Raw genomic sequence first — 15,724 nt, 5'->3', positions numbered from 1 at the left:
ATGAAAACGGCCCCAAAATAGATGGTCGCTCGTTTGTTTTGCTTCAGATCCTCGAAACCACATTAACATCTGAAATTAGCTGCAGAATAAATCCCTCTATGAATGCAGACAGTTCTGAGCACTGAAAAAAATACAGCCCACTGAAATTTCCAGATTGATACTTATTCCATGACAACAATACACTCCAGCTTTAGATAAAAATCTGAATGCATGAAAACTCTCCTTCTATTTTAGGTTCCAGGAACACAGAGTCTGCATTCACAGTGAGCTGAGCAGAGAAGACACACATGATCCACAATTAATTTACTGGAACCAGCTCTGGAACATGCTCATTACTTCTTAAGAATAGACCGTGCACGAGCTGCATGAGAAAAAGCTGAACTTGTTAAAAAGTGCAATTATAAGAAGGAGAAAAAACAGGGTGCAATGTATAGCTGTAGTGTGAAGAATGAAAGAGAACATGGAGGATTAAAAGAGAAAGAAGCATCTGAGGAGCACATTTTAACCCTCATGTCGTCCTGCAGGTCAAAATTGACCCGTTTTAAAGTTTGAAAAGGTGGGAAGAAAATATATTTTCACAGTGAAACTTCTGATGTCCACATTTTCAACATTTTTGGGAAATCTTTGAACATTTTTTGGTGGAAAAAAAGAAATGTTAAAAATGTTTCTTAAGAACATTCACATAAAAATAAACCAAAATCCAGCAAAATTTGCTGGATTTTGGTTGATTTTTATGTGAATGTTCTTAAAGAAAATATTAGAAGTTTTACTGATATATATAGAATATAATATTTTTAGGATTTTTTTTCTCATTTTTAAAAAAATATTTACAAAAATTTTCCTGCCAAATTTGGGTGATTTTTTAAAAAAATAAAACTTTTAAGGGGGTTTTAAGGTTTTGCAAATTTTCAGAAATTTAGGGAAATTTTTTGCTGAATTTTTGGATTTTTTTCAGACAAGGAAACAACATTTTTTGGTGCCTGTAAATGAGGACAAGAGGAGGGTTAAACTCATGTGTGCCGACATGCATCTCAGAGGAAGTTTCTGTCAACAAACCAGAGAAAGAATGATAGCAGCAGAATGAGATTTAGCGTTAGTTCACTGATCTAATGTAAAATATCTGATATGATCTGACAGATTCCGTCTATTGTATGAAACTACGGCTCCATGTTTCAGCTGAAACCAACTCTGAGAACAAACTAAACCACATGAAAATGGAACCAAAGCTGCAGCATGATAAATTTTACTATGCTGTTTTAGTATCTTCCTCACGCTGTAAAAAATGTTCATAATTTTACAGTGAAAAACTGTCAAACCATGACAGTAAAAATCTGTAAACTCTAAAACAGTTTGATGCAGTTTATAAAACACTGAATCACCATAAATAGTCAGAAGAAAAGTGTGCTTTTTAGATTTTCTTTCTCTTGAAAAAATATATTTCCCCACTCCTGCACAGTTTTTAATGGAAAAATGCCGTAATATGTAGAACAATACAGTCATTTTTGCATTTAATTCTCAAGAAGAATTCAGTTTTTCCCAGTTAAATGTACATATTGTTGCACTGGAAACAAGCTGCGATATTTATAACTGCAACATGGCACTTTCTGCATTTATTACATGTAAAAAAATACAGTTTGATACAGGTCAAATTGATGTACGTTAGTTTTAATAATGGACATATGACTTAATATTTATGACAGCTTTAATTGCAATTTTTGCTTAAAAAAATCCACTTATTAAATGTTAAATACACTAACCGTTGTGCTGATGATGTAAAAATGCTGTAATATTTGTAATAAGTTACACAAACTTCATTTATATTGTATTTAGATGTAAATTTTCAGATTTCTAAAGGTGAAAACTTTTTTTTTTTTACAATAAAATATGGAATCAAGCACATTTTTTAACCCTAAAATCAACAATATCAACACATTTCTTTACCGTAAATATGGAAAATGTTTTAGCGTAATTTTACAGTAGCATTCTGATGGCCACAGCCGCTGGAATTTTACCATCAAAACAACAAAAATCTTACAGTGCAGCGTTAAAGCGTTCACTGCAGGGAAACTAAAAGCCCATAAAGTAATTTTAGGCTACCGTCTCATGTTGGAAGTCTGTTGAAAACTGACGTCATACCTCTAAGTCCACTCCAGCATTAATGGAATAAGCAGAGATTTATTTTTTTTTTTAATTCTGCTGGACGTCAGCAGAAATGAGACTTCCAGCTCATCTAATTGGTCTTGGTCATGGTTAAAAATACATATTTATGAAGCTTGGACTTGTGGGACCTTGGCTTAAATGCAGCTTTTTGTCTTTATAAGGATTAAAACTGCTGCTTTTTAGCTCTTTGCTGACTTTCATCCTGGGCATAAAAGCAGCAAAACAATGTCTGCCCCAAGGCCATGTTCTTCTGACTGTCGCCTTGAATTAAAACCCTCCTCCGTCCATTACTGGTTGCTCTTGTCAGGGCAGATTTTCATACATTTAATTTATCTTAAATCTAAAGAAGACCAGTGTACTTATGCTGTGCAGATGTGGATTAACCCTCCTGCTGTCCTCATTTACAGGCACTGAAAAGTATAGTTTTTTTTGTCTGAAAAAAATCCAAAAATTCTGCAAAAAAATTCCCCAAATTTCTGAAAATTTGCAAAACCTTTAGGAAGAAAATTCCAATAATTCCTTCAAAGCTTCCCTTAAAACTTAAAAAAAAAATTCCCCAAATTTGGCAGGAAAATTCTTGTAAATATTTTCAAAAAATGAGTAAAAATCTTCCAAAAAATCCTAAAAATATCTAAAGTGACTCCATATATATCAGTAAAACTTCTAATATTTTCTTTAAGAACATTTACATAAAAATTAAACAAAATCCAGCGAATTTCACTGGATTTTGGTTGATTTTTTTTTTATGTGTGAATGTTCTTAAGAAACATTTTTTTTCACCAAAAAATGTTCAAAGATCTCCCAAAAATTTTGAAAATGTGGACATCAGAAGTTTCACTGTGAAAATATATTTTTTCTTTCCGCATTTTCAAACTTTAAAACAATTTGACCTGCAGGACGAGACGAGGGTTAAAGGACATGCTAAAGCATGTGAATAATATGTCCTCCTGGTGGCAAACATCCTAACAACACATGATCACTGAAATGATGAGACTCAGGCATTCTGCTCACTGGATCAGCCACATATCGACTCATTCTTCAGCTCTGTTTGAGCCTCTCTGTCTGTTTGTTTTCATCTCTATCAGGGTCTATTAGGAAAAAAGAGCCAGAGCTTTTGTGCTGTTTCTTCCTTTTAGAAGGGAGGGGAACACTGAAAGCAGCTCAGCACTCTGCCTGTTTTCAGATCCAGGAGGCAGGATGATTGGATAAGTATTCACCGCACATCACCATCCCTGAATGGCCTCGTCTACCTTTGCTCTCAGCACTCTGCTCGCTGATATCCACGCACAGCGTCTGTAATGAAAGCAATGGACTCTGAGGAGAGAGAAGGATGGAGAGCTGCTCTGACTGGAGATGCATGTGTTGAAGTTGGACCTAAATGAAACGTTTAATACCGTCACACAAGAACTCCAGGTGCAAATGTCCAGCCCCTCATTTTCCCCACAGCACCACCATCCACATTGTCCAAATGGGAACCCATTTAACCGCTGCACAACGCAATGGGGAATTAAATTCTGGGACCCTCTGTGTTCAGTAATCACCATAATAAATTCACAGAATCCAATTTAATCTGCAGTACGTCAGCGTGTGAATGGCTAAGGAGGCCTTTTTGCTGCAGCTGCTCAGAACTTTGGAAGGCTAAATAGAAAGCAGCAGAAATACTGGCAGGTAGGTAAAGAATAAAGCAGAAGAGGGAGAAGATGCAGGAGGCCATATGGACTGTGACTTGGTGCAGCCCAGCAGGAGGCGTCCATGCAGCTGTGTAGCAGTGCGTTAATCTGGCAGCTTTTAATGGCAGAGGCAGGCTACAAACCAACAGCTCCACTCTCCCACATCTATTCCACGAGTGGCGGCCTCTCCAGCAGCCAAATGGAGCGTGGACATCAGCTGGAAGAGCCTCTTCTGCTTCTCTGTGTTTTATTCAGCACCGCACTTCCCCTGAAAAATAAAAAATAAAGGCGAGCTCAGTCTTCTGCAGCGGGGTCACTTTGTGAATTCTGCAGGCTGAGATTTGTTGTTACTGTCATGGTCAGAATTTATGGTTGTACATAAAATAATCATCAGGTCAGCTCAGTCCCAGCAAAGCAAACAGTCGCTGCTCTCGTATCTGAACCGAGAGGCTACAGCAGCAGAGTCAAACTCATCTTAGTTCAGCTTCCACATTCAGCCCAAGTAAAACCACAGCATAATAACCTAGAAATAACCACAAATCTTCAGTTTTTTTTCTCTGTTTTAGTGCAAAAATGGTTCATATTTCAGGAATGATCTTTTTACAAAACATCATGAACAACCTGAAGATTCTTAAGAAAAAGAAGTTCAGTTTCATCAACATTCATCCTCAGTTTATCACTTCCACATTACAACTTCCAGATCACAGTGTTCAAAGAAAGAAGTTACAAAGCGACAAAAAAATTACACAAGTGAGACCAAAAATGACAAAAGTGAAAAACAAAATGACGAAAAAGTAGACAAACACCACAAACGAGACAAAAAAAACACAAAACAACCAAAATGACGCTCACAAAAACGAATAAAGCAAAACCCAACATGACAAAATTAAGACAAAAAAACACAAGTGAGACAAAAAGAAACACAAAACGACAAAAACATGAGACAAACGACAAAAGTCAGACAAAAAAAGACAAAAACCAACAAAAACAAGACAAAATATTACAAAAATGAGACACAAAACAACAAAAGAACAATGAACAATCTAGTATTTTATTTTATGATCCAAACAACTTGTCGTGGTCTAGAAATGATTTTAAATTTATAGTTTTACTAATTTACAATCTGCAGTTAATGTCTTGTCTGGAATCTTTACACTTTGAGGGCCAGATTGGACCCTCTGGAGGACCGCTTTTGACCCACGGGCCTCATGTTGGAACCAGAGTTAACATGTGAGCCTCAGCAGTCTGAATGGAGATTATACAAGGTCATTCATTATATTATGATAAAGAACCAGAACCAGCGTCCATTCAGCTCCTCTGCTTATTTTCATCTTTCTGTGTTTTTCTGTTGTAGACCTGATTAATTTAAATCTCTCCGCTGTAGTTTAGGATTTGAGACGTAAAACGAGGGATAAGGGTAGGATTAGGATTCATGGAATTAACGAAGGTCCTAACGTACACGAGTACAGTGTGTGTGTGTGTATAACTAAGTGTGTACTTTCTCCCCATGCCAGATTTATGCTTGTATTGTACTTTGTGCGGGAGAGAAAATGCCACTTCAAGGAATAGACATCATGGAGAGGCACTGACATTACCACCACAATGGCATTTACACACACACACACACACACACACACACACACACACACACACACACACACACACACACACACACACACACACACACACACACACACACACACACACACACACACACACACACACACACACACACACACACACACACACACACACACACACACACACACACACACACACACACACACACACACACACACACACACACACACACACACACACACACACACACGTGAGGCTTTTAGTGCTCCCACGATTCCTGAAGAGTTTCCTTTCAAGCCAACCTGCTGAAGTAATCACAACTACAATAAATACTATTAAGAACGCAGCAGAATGGCACAAAGAGGAAAACATTTTTCAGTTAGTAATCTTATCACCCCTCTGTGGTGTGGGGCCACCGTCTGGCAGAGACAATCGCAGAACAACGCATTTCCATTCACAGCCGGCTGTGTCTACAGAGCATACCTCCAACAACAGGCCCGCTCAGATGTAAAACTCACTAATTAGTGTTTCCCTGATTTCCCCTTTGTTTGGCGATTGTTCTAAACACAAAACTGGAAATTAGACATTCTGGTGTCCACAGTTAATATCAGTTAGCTTTCATTATTTGTTTCTGTGTCCAGACTTAGTTAAGATTACATTTTATTAAAGCTAGTCTTACCTAAAAAGGTGTGAGAGTTTTATTATTGTTGTATATTCACATTTTTACTGATATTTCCCAGTTCTTTTTGCCGAGGCATTTACATAATTGTTAATATTTCATGTGCTGCAGAGTTTTCACTGGATGGAAACGTTAATCTGCTGGTCAGGCTGCTAGTCCAGTTCCTTCCAAATGAAAATATCTCAGAAACTCTAAACTGGTGGAAGAGTTTCTGATCCTCATGGATCCTGCTAACTTTACTTCCCTCATGCTGCCACCATGAGGCTGGTTTGCCGTTCTTATTGCTGGTGGAGAAACCGTGATTCTTAGTGAGTCTGGTCTAATCTAATCAGGCGGTCTGATTTATTTTTGCTCTGTTTTGTTTTGTTTTTTTGGGGGTTTTTTTGGCGAGCAGGACTTCCTGATCAAAGTTTGACCAGAGGAGAGCTGGAGCCGCTTTGATCAGCCTGATTGGAACATGTTCAAGTAGAAGCTGCCCAGGCCCAGAGGAATCTGCAGAATCTGTCACCAGTTCCGGCTGCAATCATGGAGATGATGTTCCAATGACAAAAAACGACAACCAGAGGCCCCCAACTCGATGCAGAAAGCCTGATCTGCTCCTCAGAACCCGGGGTGCCACACATAGATAGATTAAACCCATCCATCCATCCATCCATCCGTACATCCATCCATCTGTACATCTGTACATCTGTTGACAAAGCAGCATCTGGAACAACCTTTCCAGGAAGTCTTTGTTGGAATCAAAGTAGAGGAAACTGTCAGCAAAGATGGATCAGATGGCAGAAAGCCTCATCACCGGGTCAGTTAGTTCTGTGTACACCTGCAGTAAAGGTAAAAACCTTCCAGATCATGATGTGTCCTTCCTGAGAATTTATGTGAAAATCTACATTTGTAAAAGAGGAGATGCTCTGAACCCAGTCACAACCATGTTTATACCAAAAGAGAGTTCACTTTAAACCAAAAGTCCTTCCTGAAACTGGAGAAGTGCTGGAGATCCCTACAGATGCACATCAGACGGTCTCTATAGGTCCAGTCTTGTTACTGCCAGCAGAGACTGAAAAATCTGTTTGTGTTCAGCGGTCAAGGCCAAGTTTTTTCAGTCTCGTTTTCAAACTGCACTGCATGAAACACAAAGGACCTGAACAGCTCATTACAGCAGCAGGTCGACCTCCAATCAAAGAGATCTATACATTCTGAGCTCCTACAGAACCCTCTAATGTCTCCATCCCATTCAGTCTGACAGAATGATTCACATCAGAAAACTGGATGATTTAAGAAACGATGTTTTTTACAAGACATCTGACAAATGGATAGAGGGCTGCAGTTTGATGTCTGCTGGAGAGGATTCAGCTTTGGCACTGGAATAGGCATCTTTTAATAAAGTTCAACAACATATCTATATATTTCTATATATAAATATAGATAGATATATAAACCAAACTATGTGCTGATATTCCTGCTAGTGTGACTCACATCAGTCACTTATGTTCTCTGTACTTCATCCCCTCTATCAGAAAAGAGCACTAAACTGGTGAGTAGTTGGATACCTTGGGTGGCATTTCTGCATATATTCATGCACATCTCTAAACTGTTCATTCTTAGATGTGTTACATCATATTTACCATGCATTAACCTCCTAACTGGCTTTAAATCATACCAAGGCGTCCTTCAGGAGGGGCAGGATGGTTGTGTTGTGTCACTTTCTGCAGCCCGTAGTATCAGCAGGTCTCTAAACATCATCGTTTTTGACACTAAACACAGAAACTGCAAAAAATGACTGAAAGCACGCCTCATCTTTCTGATCAGTAATTATTCATGCACCAACTAAGAGTTGAGAGCAGAGAAAGCACTTTAATACATTTATGACTTCCTGCCACAATTAGATGTCACTACAAATGACAGTATTTAATATTTAATGTAGCACCATAACCGTTAGAGAAATATTGCATCCTCCATTTTATCTGCCCAAATATTTTGTCTGGATTATCTAAAAGATAACAGGATTTAAGTAGTTCTGTCTTTGATTCTGGAACCTAAATGGACGGGGATCTTTATGGGAGAACAAAGGTTTCCACTAAGGACTGGATATTCTCTGCAGCTGTGATGCCACAGTTGTTTCTTCTAGATAATAAGAATGTTTTCTTGCAATTTTTAAGCTCTTTGAACATATTAGGGAAAATTAAAGCACAAATGAAGCCCTACTTTCCAGGAAAACTTTGTGTCAGAACTCTAAATTTGAAAAGTGAAAGATTTTAGATGATGTGGTCATTAAAAAAAGGGTACCTCGAATTTCCTTTCTTCCTGCTTGACTGGGTAATGGCTTTAATGGTAATGGTCTCAGTGATTCGCAGGAGGGGGATAAAAACACAGGAGAGGAAAAAGAACTAAATTAAATGAAAGAACAAAGGACGGGACAGGGAAATAAGGCAAAGAGTGAGTTAAGGAGCTGACACTAAGATGGCTTCATTAGGAAGACGACGTGTTGCAATTTGTTTATTCATATTTTATATTATTACTGAAGGGAACAGACATAAAAACTGTGTTTATTTTAGAAAAGCTTCACAATAACTGCATATAGAAAAATTCTACTAGAGGGATAAACACCCTGCTGTTGTTTTGGTTTATTATAGCGTACCGTGTGTCAGAAATGACTTCAATCCTGAGGTTAACATGGAGGTCAAAGTGTATTTCAGTTCCACTGACATGAACTGGAATAAATAGTAATTCACATATAACTCTTCCAGGCTGTTTAGTCTTATTTCATCACATGTATTGACTCTCTTACTCTCTTCAACTCCAGACTCAGAACTCATCTGTTCAAGATATTTATTCTCTGTAATTGCCTCTTTCTTTTGTATGGTTTTCATCTCATTATGTCTGGTTTTTATCTGTATGTATGGCACTTTGAATTGTCTTGTATGGAATCACTGTGATTCCATAAGAACAATGTACAGAGTAAAACATAAATAAATCAATTTTTTAAAGTTGTCATTTTTTTCAAACAAAAAAATCTAATTTTACATTTTTCTTTTAGTATGTCTTTGAAATATACAAACTATTAGCTAAATCACAACTTATTTTCACAAACACTTGAGTTTTTAAATAGATTAAAATTCCGTGCAAATCTTGTGAGAAAACATACATTGGAGAAACAGGCAGAACATTCAACACAAGATGAAAAGAACACCAGACAGAATGTGAAAAGGAAACAACTGGACGACTCACAAGAACACAAAAAGAAAAGGCCGAAGAAGAAAACAAAAAATCAGCCATCACGGATCACTGCAAAAGAAACAATCTTATCATGGACTGGGACAGGGGGAGGATTGTAACATCGGAGACCAACAAACATAAACGATGGATCAAGGAGGCCATCGAGATCAGGAAGCAGGCGAGCTGCTCCATGAACCGGGACGAGGGGGACTACACCCTCTAATACCTGGGACTCCATCCTCCAGAGACCACCTGACGGCGGGGGGCGTGGCCTATCTGACAGATTCTGACAGATCTGTCAGACTGGTCACATGATAAAAAGGACACGTCAGCACACGCCAGATGACGCTCTGAAGCAGACTGCAGTTGCAGTTGAAACATGTCAGCTAAGGTAAAACCATCTGTACTTTGATTTGTCGGTGTGAAAAAAAAACCCATTATCCTAGAATAATAAATGACAAAATGAACATAATACAACTCTCTGCTCTAAACACAGGTCATAGCGACTCATCAAAGAGCCAATCACAGCAGTCGCACCATGCAACGGACGTGTTCATTGGTTGATTCATCACTAAGACGGTTAAAGGGTAGAAATGCGTTTCTCTCACAAGTGGTTTCACAAGTTTCATTTGACGTTGTAGGGCCGGTCTAATGCAGGAGAACCTGTAGTTTACGTTAGATTTTAATAAAATCAGTCTCTGTGTTTCTGGACGTCCAGCATTTGGCTGCATGTGGAGAAACAGAAACACAGCTTTAATTTGCATTAGTGTGCAGATCTCTGCTCTGAGTGCAAAAAGACATGAAACTGATCATTATCTGTCACAACAGAGGATTTTCTGAGGCTTCATTTACAGTAAAGAGCCAGACCTGTCTGAACAGAAATATCAGTAGATGGTAGTAGTCAATGCATCGCTGTGAGTTCTACTCTCAGGTGGGATGGCAGCTTTAGCCTCCAGAAGGATCCATCATTGGTAGACGTTCATATATGAGCCAATACTTGGACTACTGCCCTACATTTGTCCTCTAACTGCACAGAAAAGTTCTGATCTTCTGTCGCTTCGTTCACCAGATCATCTGTTGCTTTCTGTTCGTACTGAACTGGGCAAAAAGGCTTTTGTTTTCTCTGCAGCTTTAGTATGGAAGATGTGGCAAAAAGACTGTAAGCTAACCGAGCTCAACTCATTGAGTGCTTTTAAATCTAAACTACGAGTTCTTGAGGCCGTTTCTACAACATGCATTTGTTTTTCATAACTAGCTTGTAAATTTATGGACATTTTTGGGGGTTATTTTGTTTTGCTTTTTGTTCGTATTTTAATTGTGCTTTAACTGTGTGATTTTATAACTATGTTTTGTATTTGCTGCTGCTTATCTTGGTCAAGACTCCCTTGAAAAAGAGGTTCTTAATCTCAAATAAATAAAAATAAAAAAGACGCTAGTTTAGGGTGTACAGAGGGAAAGTCTTTAGGGGCAAATGTTGGACTTTGGCTTGCAGATTATAAAATTAAACTTAGTAAACTCCTGCAAGATTCAATTAAATCAGTGCAAGAATTAAACATCTAATTATAAACTGTGGGCCACAACATTAGAACCACTGACAGCTGAAGTGAATAACTGATTATCTCTCTGAAAAGGGTGGGACACTAAGTAGAGTTAGACCGATAGTCTGACTGATTATCGTGGCCAATATCTGGCATTTTTCCAGTTGTTGGTTTTGGTAAATTACTGACCAGTTATTGATTAATTAAAGGCAGTGCTTCAGGTCTGATGCAGCCTCTTCTCTCTGTCTGTCGTCACTCTGAGAACAAAAAACAAGACATCGCCACAAACCAGGAAATCAGCTCCTCTCACAGCAGCTAAAGCTATGCTAACGGCTGGTGGCTAAGTTTGTAGGCAGCTCAACCTGAAACAGCCTGGACAAGAATAATTATTAATGCTTCATGATGTGAACCTTAGTAGGCAATAAAAGTGACAGAAGAGTGAAAGATTAAGAAACTAGAGAACAGCAGATGGAACTGCAGGAGACAAAATGATTAATCTCAGAGCAGAGTCCTGATCTAATCATCCTGTTTCCATTTGACATATTCGGTTTTAATCGGAATTATTAATGAAGAAGATTAGTTATGAATGACAGGTTCTCTGTCATAACATGCTTTAAAAACATTACATTTAATGTGTATCAATTCCAAATATTTGTATATTTCTTAATTGCCAATAATCGACATCGGTATCGATCGCTAGCGGCAAGTGAACAGTATTTCCTGAAGTTGAAGTGTTGAAAGTAGGAAAAATTTGCATTTGCCAGTGAAAGCCAGCTGAATAACTTTTCAAATTAAAGGCTTATAATTACACTAAGTGACCATTTTACTAAATATATCTAATTAATTGCAGAAAATAGTCAAATGCTAATGTTCAAGCCTAAGGATCTTCGTGGGAATGTATACATAGACACATTACATAGAGACAGACAGACACTTTATTAATCCTGAGGGAAATTCACGGCTGGATGACCGGTCCGGAGCATCTCCAAAAGGCCAGATCTAGTAGGCTTTTCCCAGCATGCAGTGGTGCGATTTGGACGAAGGATCAGGGGTGAAGTGGTGACGGGGTCGGAGGTGTGAAAGGTTCAGTGACGCTCATGGAGAGAGAAAGCTGACCCGTGAGATCTGATCTCATGGAAGAGCAACTACTGCTGTGACCCTTAATGCTAGGTTCTGATAGAACGTCTCAGAACTCACTGTTCATGTGGGACAGCGATCCAGCAGAGGCAGGACCTAGTGCAGGAGGTTTTAATGAGCTTAAATATGTAAATATAATAAAAATTACCTCCATAACGATGTATGAACTAGTAGCTGCATCGTCTCCCCTTTTATTAGTTGAACTAATCATGTATTTTGACTGTATAAACTATATATAAATACTGTATAGAAATATGTAAGGAATGAATCTGTGCAAGATGAGAAATATGTGATGAAACAGCAGCAAACTCCTGCATGTTCCAGATTTTCTCCTACAACTGTTTATTCAGAGAAATTACAGACTGCAGGTGAGTTCAGATCTGTCTTCAGACCAGCGCTCCTGCTCTCAGAATTCCAATGAGGCCATTACCATCCTCACCCATCCTGTTTTATATCCTCATATGCATACCGTTTGTTTCTTACTTTCCTCTCCTCTCGCCTCATCTTTGTCCTGTCTCATATACAGCCCTTTTCATTTCCTCACGCCGTCCTAATGTCTCCACACCTTTTATTTGTTTCATTGCATTTTTTCCTTTTCATCTCATCTCCTCTCTACCCTCTGATGTCTATCAAAGTTGGGATAATGAGAGATAATGTTTCCGTTGCATATCCTCCCTCCTGCTGACCCCGTCATGCCTCTGCATGCTGGCGTCTGGCTTCCTGGGATCAGGAACTACTGAAGACAATAGAGATTTAGAAATGTCTTGGATGCTGCGTTTTGCTGTATCATCTCTGGGTGAATCTCTGCTGATTATTAGATTTAATAGTTTCAGAAATGCAAACATCAAATGGCAGAATAGTTTCTGGTGGGATCTGTGGAGCCGTGCTTCAGTCTGCTGTCTTCCTCTTTCTTTTACTATTCTGTCCCCAACCTTCAGTGTCTTTTGCACCCTGCCATTCCTCCTGTTCCTCCTCCTCCTCCTCCTGTTCCTCCTTTTTCTCCCGTTCCTCCTGTTCCTCCTCCTCCTCCTCCTGTTCCTCCTCCTCCTCCTGTTCCTCCTGTTCCTCCTCCTCCTCCTGTTCCTCCTCCTGTTCCTCCTGTTCCTCCTCCTCTTCCTCCTGTTCCTCCTCCTCCTCCTGTTCCTCCTCTTCCTCCTCCTCTTCCTCCTCCTCTTCCTCCTCCTGTTCCTCCTCTTCCTCCTCCTGTTCCTCCTCCTCCTGTTCCTCCTCCTCCTCCTGTTCCTCCTCCTGTTCCTCCTCTTCCTCCCCCTGGCCTCCCTTGCTGCTGTGCTTCCTCCTCCTGCCCTTCCTGCTGTACACCTCATTGAAATATGACTTCATATCTGAATTTGTGGAACCTTGTTGCAGAGACGAGGCTAATGACAAGCAATTACCAAGATGCAGAGCTCACTAATGGCCTTCCACCATCGTTTGTCTCCTGCTGATCTCGCTGCACTCGTCTTTTTATGGCAGGGAAGGAGAAGGGGACCACAGTGAGAGCGATCCACCAGAGAAGTTTTGCAAACTTACTGACACTAGAAAATCTAGTGATTCCCTCTGAAGACAGAAATATTTAACAATTAACAACACAAAAGAGTCTGAGGCAACAGGACTTAAAATATTCACTGCACAAATCAGAGGGCCAAAGAGCAAAAAACACTTTTTAGTGTTGTCACATTTCTACTCATCTTCTGCTCGTTTAGCATCTCTATGGAAACAGCACAACAATGGCTGGTCTATGAGGAAACAAAAGAACGTCCTATGTGCCGTAAAACACCGTTATAAAACCATAAACCATTAAAGAAAAGCAGAAACTGAATTTCAGAATTATTTATTTTACAAAAATTAAGAAAAACTCTGAATTAACATTTACTAAGACGAAGTCCTCACAGGTGATTACCAGTACTGGAATAATGGGGCACCACATGCTATAGATCATATCTATTTACATTTATAGTTTGGCTTTTCACTTTTACCTGCCGTGTAAACATCCATTACAGTTTGAGTTTCTGTCTTCTGACTGTTGGTTAGAGCTGAGGAGCACAGAATTTTGTATTTTTACTTTTTCTTTTTTACAGAATAGGAGTAAACAAAATGCTTTATGTTTGGCATTTTTTAAAGTAGCCCATGTGAAATAAAATGATTTTAAAGAACTCTCATAATTTTAAACTTTTGGCTCATGACAGATGAGTAGTTTAAAGATGGTTACAAAGTTAAAAATCTGATGATTCTTTTAGTTTTCCTGTTTCTTGCCATCATAAATGGTTTCATTTTGGTGATTTTTTTTCAGTAATAACTTTCCTTTCATGGGTTTTAGGGTTCAGATGGTTTAAATGTGTGACTCAAAGCTCAGATATATTTAATTTTGCATTTTCCAGTGAAAACCAGTTGAATCACTTTTTAAATTAAAGGCTTATAATTACACTAAGTGACCATTGTATTAAATATATCTAATTAATTGCTGAAAAATAGTCCAATACCAATATCAAACAGACTCACCACCACAGTAAAACCACTTATCTAATATTGTATAGGTTTCCTTCGTACCAGAACAGACGTAAACTGGCAGCAGACCCTTTAATTTTGTGGGTTTTGGGGTGTGGGATCTCTATTCACTGGGTTTGTTGTGACACATCTCATGGATGCTTGACAGGAACTGGAATCTGTGGAATATGGAGGCAGGATCAACACCTTGGGCTCTTTGTCGTGTTCCTCGAGTTCTACCTGACTAGTATTTTGTGTGTCAGAGGGCACTGTCCAGTTGTACATGTCTAAGTAATAAAGCATGAATGTCAGGACTGGATTAAACTAGAAGGTCTGTTATTCATCACAGCTGTCAGCTGTTTTATTGCAGAAACTGTTCATGGTATAATTTCTTATTAGATTTTGTGGAACCACATTAGCAAAGATCTTCTCAGCCAAAAAAAAAAAAAAACTCACAAATTCACAAACACAAAGAGAAATCTGCATGGAGGATGATATCTGTAGGTGGGACAGAGTCAATCAGAAACATGAGAAGATCATTCTAACAGTTAACAACTACATGAACAGCAGGAGGATTCCTACTGAAGGCAAACAGTAGCGCTGCAATAAATCCAGTTTAAGGCCCATGAGTCCAACAGCAGCATAAAACTGTTCTATAGTTTTAGTAAATTCAAAAGAAAAGAAGATGCAGATGTTACACTGGAACCCTTTCCTTAAGTCAGTCTCATGAAAGATCAGAGTTTATTTGGAACTTTAGAAAATGTTTTGGTCAACATCTGAAGATTTCAGAAGAAGCAAAATCATTTTAAACCAGATTTCAGGAAGGGTAGGACCTGTAAGGATCTTTTTCTTTCCAGAATCCATGACAAGAAAGCCTCCCTACCCATACATTACAGCAGGAAGACTGAATAGCCATGTTCTACTGATACCATTTAACATTTATACACTGGATGAGAAGTTTGATTTCATGCTCTAAGGATTAGAAGTCTTTGCAGGAGTTCTGACTTCTCACAGGCGGTTAAAAAGTCTGAGATCAGATGTCCCCCGCCCTCATCCCCATCAGAGAGGTGAGTATGCCATCATTTATCAGTAAAATTCAGCTGCCTATTACTTTACTTCACAAACCTTTTGACTCCATTGGATGGCTCTGCAGGACAGAGAGGGATCTGAGTAAATATAGGCTCGTGAAATTAGACCGCAGCTCGTTTTTTTTTTTTTACCATGTGAGGGGAAATGGATCAGTATTATGCAGAGTTCAGACT

General features: G+C 38.8%; 1 long non-coding RNA gene across 1 annotated transcript in view; it reads right to left on the bottom strand.

The window, feature by feature from the left end:
- Positions 1-1,086: 1,086 nt before the first annotated feature.
- The window catches only part of LOC118470930 (uncharacterized), a 29,448-nt gene continuing 14,810 nt past the window's right edge, over positions 1,087-15,724 (bottom strand). Inside the window, exon 3 of the long non-coding RNA XR_008601201.1 lies at positions 1,087-4,098. This is a non-coding gene — a long non-coding RNA (uncharacterized LOC118470930). The remainder of the gene's footprint in view (positions 4,099-15,724) is intronic.

This window comes from Amphiprion ocellaris, chromosome 3 (assembly GCF_022539595.1).
Source record: "Amphiprion ocellaris isolate individual 3 ecotype Okinawa chromosome 3, ASM2253959v1, whole genome shotgun sequence".
Lineage (NCBI taxonomy): Eukaryota > Metazoa > Chordata > Actinopteri > Pomacentridae > Amphiprion > Amphiprion ocellaris.
This window is presented reverse-complemented; position numbering and strand designations above follow the sequence as displayed.